Here is a 6,335-nt window from a genome sequence, read left to right on the forward strand (position 1 = left end):
GTATAAAAAACAAGACTGAGAAGTGTCAGGGCAAGAGAAATCTCTGAGAACTCTGATCCTCCTTGTTTGAGAAGACCCTCACTTTTAAAGGGAATCACACATTGTTCCTTTTGGGAGGAGAGTTTCTCTCTCCTCTTCTTTCAGTCTGCATCTTGCATAGTGGAGTTACTTGTCCAGCAAGTGGCACTTTACCCAATGGGAAACAGGTTCAGTAAATGAAGCCACAAGGCAAGTTAAACTTAATGATTTTAAAGAGAGTTGGCCCTGTCTATCAAGAATTGTAGAGAAAAACAGATTCAGAAATGCCATTTTTGACTTTCCTGAAAGTGATGCTTCACATTGGAAGAGGAGAATGAGGAGAGCATGAGAACAGAAAGAGGTATCAATGCGAGAAGCATCCAGTGTCTGGAACTTTGTATTTCTTTCATAAAGAACTTTAAAGTTGTACCCCATAAATGTGCCCACTCTTCCCATTGATATCTATATAGATATGGTAAAGTGTACTCCAGATTTATGGGAGAATATGTTTTAATTAATGCTCTTTTGATGACCTTTAAGTAAATGCTATTTTGTATTCTGGCCATCTATGAAAGCATAAATAATGTTTGGGGATTATAAGTTAATTTTAGAAGTTTGAATCCACACGGAACCATCAGTGAGTCTAATAACTCCTGTGGGACTCCAACCTAAGAATAAGAGTTGGATAATATGTCCAGAAAAGGTGATATATATATATATATATATACATATATGTGATATATAGGATATATATATAAAAGGTGATATATATATATATGTTGGAATATATATATATCCCAACAAGGAAATACAGAGAAAACTGATATACATATATAGGTTTTCTCTGTATTCCCTTTTTCTACTCTCAATACTTGGTTCCTTCTCTTCTTCTAAAAAGCATTCTTCTCTTTATCTTTTTCCTCCCTATGCTCAGAATCCCTCTTCTTCTTTTCTTTAGTCTTCTATTCCCTACTGAGAAATACCTTAAATAATATCATGTTTCTTAGTTGATCAAATGACACATTGTCCCTTTTCTTAAATGTGCGTTAAAGATATAAAACATCAATCAATTATTATTAATATTCTCCCCTATCTCCACAAAAACACATATCTATTTCCTACTTTCTATTCACACAGCCACAGATTTTCATTACCTCTTACCCAAACTATTACAACAATTTTCTAATTATTCTTCAAGCTTCTAGTACCTCCCCTCTCCAACCCACCTTTTTTTTTTTTTTGAAACCTTTACCTTCCATCTTGGAGTCAATACTGTGTATTGGTTCTAAGGCAGAAGAATGGTAAGGGCTAGGCAATGGGGGTCAAGTGATTTGCCCAGGATCACACAGGTAGGAAGTGTCTGAGGCTAGATTTGAACCTAGGACCTCCCATCTCTAGGCCTGACTCTCAATCCACTGAGATACCCAGCTGCCCCCAAACCACCTTTTTCACAGCTGCCAAATTGCTTTTTCTAAAATCTACATCTGGTCATGTCATTGCCCTACTCAATCAATTTCAGCGGTTCCCTATTATTTCCAGGATCAAATATAATCTCCTCTTTTTGATATTAAAAGCCTTTGATAACTCAATTCCAACCAACTTATCCAGCCTGACTCTAAACTCTTTCCCTGATAGAACACAATAGTACAACCAAATTGGACTTCTTGTTTTTGTTTGTATACTCCATTTTCCATCTCTTTGTATTAGGGATGCAAGGGGGCTAAATCAAAGTCCTCTTTAACTTCTTTCTCAGAACCCCTAGGAAGGTTCTGGGGTGTATGGGGTGCTCAGGGAGGGGTAGCATCTCTGATATGGAGGGCTTGTCCTGCCCTCCTAGGGCAGCTCTCCAGCCTCTGACCCCCACCTGACACCCAGCTCTCACTTGTGGCTCCCAGTAGCTGCTAGCATGCGGCAGCGGCCACACCCTGGGCAACGGCTTCGACAGGCCGGCTAAACCTTGTGAGGGTAGCCATTGGGTCATAGACCCCTGGTGAACCAGGGCTTTGCTCACCCAGCATGTGAAGACTGCTTCGGCGGAACAGGCAGAAGAAACCAATAAGAAGGTTCAACGGCTGAGAGGGCGACGCAGCAAAGCACTGTGGAGTGCTTAGGGCGTGTTGGAACACAAAGGACAACACGGCCATCCAATGCAGCTGAGGAAGTCTCCAGGTGTAACGATTTTTTGTGCCAATGGACACAGGCTTCCAACGCCAAGAGTGGGACTGTCTCTGTGCATTGACTCTTCCACTTAAATCTCTTTCACACACAAGTATCTTTGTGCACACTCATCTATCCTGACCCCGTCCACCCTCTTCAAGACCTGTGGCGATGGGGGAGTGGCGACGCAACTGGCAATGCTTCCTTCCCAGTAAGAAGACTTTGTCTACAGAGAACTTAAAACTTATCAAAGTTGGGGGCAGCTGGGTAGCTCTGTGGATTGAGAGCTAGGCCCAGAGATGGGAGGTTGTGGGTTCAAATTTGGCCTCAGACACTTCCCAGCTGTGTGATCCTGGGCAAGTCACTTGACCCCCATTGCCTAGCCCTTACCGCTCTTCTGCCTTAGAACCAATACACAAGACAGAAGGTAAAAGTTAAAAAAAAATCTTATCAAAAGTAGAAGTTAATAGTCTAGGTCATTTCAAAGCATGGTTACCATTCCCAGGTATGCTAAGCGTTATAGTCTTTATTTTTTTTTAAAATATTATTTTATTTGGTCGTTTTCATACATTATTCACTGGAAACAAAGATCGTTTTCTTTTCCTCCCCTCCCCTTCCCCCTCCCCCCCCCCCCCCCCCGCCTTTCCCTCTCCCATAGCCAACGCATGATTCCAGCGTTATAGTCTTTAAAAAGCTGCATTCAACTGATACTCAATCCACATAAATTCAATTATATTCTATTGGCAGCTCTTATGCTGGTAAAAGACACAAATTCATGTGATTATTTTATTCTTCAACTTTATCCTTCTTTCAAAAGCCACCTTAGGCACACTAGCTGTATGAAAACCTTTAATTACCTATCCTTACTTTGTGAAATGCATGACTTAAATGTATCAACTGATGATGATGTTTAACAACAAGTAGTCATAAAAACGTAAAGGTATTTTTCTACCATAGACCACACAAAGCAGGTTTTACAATGCTTATTTTGTAGACAAGGGATAAGAGCTCACTTGCTTAGATAGTTCAAATACAACTTTATTATGATCTAAATGAAAAAAGGAATAGGAATGACATTAACAAACAAGATTCACCACTGAATAATGTGATGGGACTGGTGCAGTCTTATTTTTAAAACTCAAGGGGACGTTATTACAGTCCAAAACAGCTAAATTCCCAGTTCCAAAATAGGAACATATTTTTTTAAACTGCCACATTCACTCTGCTGCCCATTCATCTCCTTCAGCAACCCAAAGTTTAAGCACATGATCTGCTGAGCTATATAATAAAGTGGCAACCCCCGCACCCCTGACATCACAGGACAGTTGCCTGTACAAGGAGACCTCTGACGCTGGGCTCTAGCTTCATTCCCTTACAGGTCAGCAGCTTGATCAGAGAGCGTAGCTGTCTGAGCAATCTTTAAGTCCTGCTCATACTGTGCTGGGTCCATGACATCCCCCAGAGGTGCAAGAGCAGGCATGGCAACAAACTCCAAATTAGGATCTCAAATAAATTTTCTAGCAAGCCAAAGGAAGGGCTTCTCAACGTTGTAGTTACTTTGATCTGAAATGCCACAGTACTGGAGATTCTTCTTCCTATGGAAGACACTTGATTTTACCTTGACTTTTCTGTCCTAGATTTCCACTTTGTTGCCACACAACACCATAGGGATATTTTCACTTCCTTATACCAAATCTCTATGCCAGTTAGTACATTCTTGTAAGTCACTCTTGACGTTTTATCAATGGCGCACTGAGCTTGGATGCGATAACCATCTCTCAGACAACCAAATTTCTCTTGGCCAGCTGTTTCCCATATGTTGAATTTAGTAGGATCTCTGTTAGTATGGAACACAAGGGGATAGACCTCAATATCAGCATACTTCTCAAATTCACCAGTCAAGTGACATTGTACAAATGTTTTTCCAGTCCCTCCATCACCAACTAATACAAGTTTGAATGGCACTTGGGTGGCCATTGTGATGTCCTTCCTGAAGCATCTCTGTCTTTGCTTGACTCAATGATGGAAAGATGGAAGAAGCCCTGTACCCAGTTTTTAGCCAAATTGTTTTCTGCAGTGAACCTTTCATGATTTCATGGAATGGTATGTCACAAACACCTGGGAAGATGAACTCCATTCCATGAAGTCATGAAAGGTTCACTGCGGTTTTCCAGTTTTCTCAACAGTTTTTATAGTGTAATGAGATCATCCAAAAGCTTGAAACATTGGGTTTGTCAAACACTAGGTTACTATGCTCATTTATTACTGAATATTAAGTTCCTAATCTATGCCATTGTTTCAACACTCTGTTTTTTAGCCAGTACCAGATTGCTTTGATGTTTGGTGCTTTAATTTTTTATGCCTTTACCTTCCATCTTATAATCAATACTGTATATTGGTTCTAAGGCAGAAGAGTGGTAAGGGATAGACAATAGGGGTTAAATGACTTGCCCAGAGTCACACAGCTAGGAAGTGTCTGAAGTCAGAGTTGAACCCAGGACCTTCTGTCTCTGGGACTGTCTCTCAATCCACTGAGTCATCCAGCTGCCCCTGTTTGCTGCTTTAGAATAAAGTTTGGAATCTAGTGAGCTGAGATATTTTTCTTCATATTTTTTTAAATTTATTCATTTAATATTCTTAGCCTTTTGTTCTTCCAAATGGATCTTATTAATATTTTTCCTAGATCTATGTAATGATGTGGGGGTAGTTTCATTGGCATCACACTGAGTAGGTAAATTAATTTAGGTAGAATTGTCATTTTTACTTGGTTGGGACAGCTTTTCATGGATAAATTATGTTTTTCCAGTTATTTAGATCTGACTTTATTTGTGTGAAAAATGTTTTGTAGTTGTAGTCATATAGTTCTTGGCTTTATCTTGACTTGTGGACTCCTAGATACTTTGTACTGTCTACAGTTATTTCAAATGATTTCTTTCTCCTGCTGTTGGATATAATTGGTAGTTCATGTGAGTTTATTTTATATCTTGGAACTTTGCTAAAATGTTAGGTTTTTTTGTTTGTTTTTGTTATTGTTGTTGATTATCAAAGTATATCATCATACCATCTGCAAAGAGTGATACCTTTATTTGCCTATCTAGTGCCTTCAATTTCTTCTTTTCTTATTGCTATAGCTAGCACTTTTAGTATAATACTGAGTAGTAGTGGTGATAATGAACATCTTGCTTTATCCCTGATCTTTTTTTTTTTTTTAAACCCTTACCTTCCATCTTGGAATCAATACTGGGTATTGGCTCCAAGGCAGAAGAGTGGTAAGGGCTAGGCAATGGGGGTCAAGTGACTTGCCCAGGGTCACACAGCTGGGAAGTGTCTGAGGCCAGATTTGAACCTAGGACCTCCCGTCTCTAGGACTGGCTCTCAATCCACTGAGCTACCCAGTTGCCCCCTTTATCCCTGATATTTTTTGGAAGCAACTAGTTTGTCTCCATTATAGATAATGTTTGCTGAATCAGAAGAAGAAGGAGGAGAAGGAGGAGGAGGAGGAGAGGAAGAAAAGAAGAAGAAATTATAGCAGGACACAAATAAAATCAGACCTAAATAATTGAAAAAAATTAATTTTTTCTCATTTTTTGCACTGAAGGTACACATAATTAATATTAATATTATTTTTTCCTGCAGTAATACAAGTTAATATATATACTCTTGCTATAATATCAATATATGCCTAAAAGCTGTAAACTATGGGAACCTGCCATTTATTGATAAAATATTATAGGACTGTGATTAATGTTTGTGTCTGATTCCAGGAAAAGGGATAAAAACAAGGAGCACAGACTAAACCTGGATAGTGCCAATAGAGCACACAAGAAATATTAAAGTGAGACTCGAGGTTGCGACGCTTAACTTATGTTTAAGTCGTAGGACTTCCTTGTATCTACACTCTTTACAAAGTACTCAAACAAGTACAAAGCTTGACTATCATGCTGGCTCCGTATATCTCTGAATGGAAAAAAAAATCATATGAGGGAATGACATTTCCCCATCAAAATAGAATTCTAATTCTTTTCTTCTTATATTATGGCAACTTCCTGTAGTCTTGGCTACAAATGGCTAAGTGAAATATTACTGCATTCTGTCCTACATACTTGTGGGATAGAAATTACTTTAAACTGGACCTATACAAGGCCTATTTTGAATTTTTC

At 39.1% G+C, this 6,335-nt stretch overlaps 1 pseudogene; it reads right to left on the minus strand.

Moving 5' to 3' along the window:
• Positions 1-3,547: 3,547 nt before the first annotated feature.
• On the minus strand, positions 3,548-4,152 carry LOC100012251 (GTP-binding nuclear protein Ran-like; annotated as a pseudogene).
• Positions 4,153-6,335: the final 2,183 nt, after the last annotated feature.

This window comes from Monodelphis domestica, chromosome 3 (genome assembly GCF_027887165.1).
Source record: "Monodelphis domestica isolate mMonDom1 chromosome 3, mMonDom1.pri, whole genome shotgun sequence".
Taxonomy (NCBI): domain Eukaryota; kingdom Metazoa; phylum Chordata; class Mammalia; order Didelphimorphia; family Didelphidae; genus Monodelphis; species Monodelphis domestica.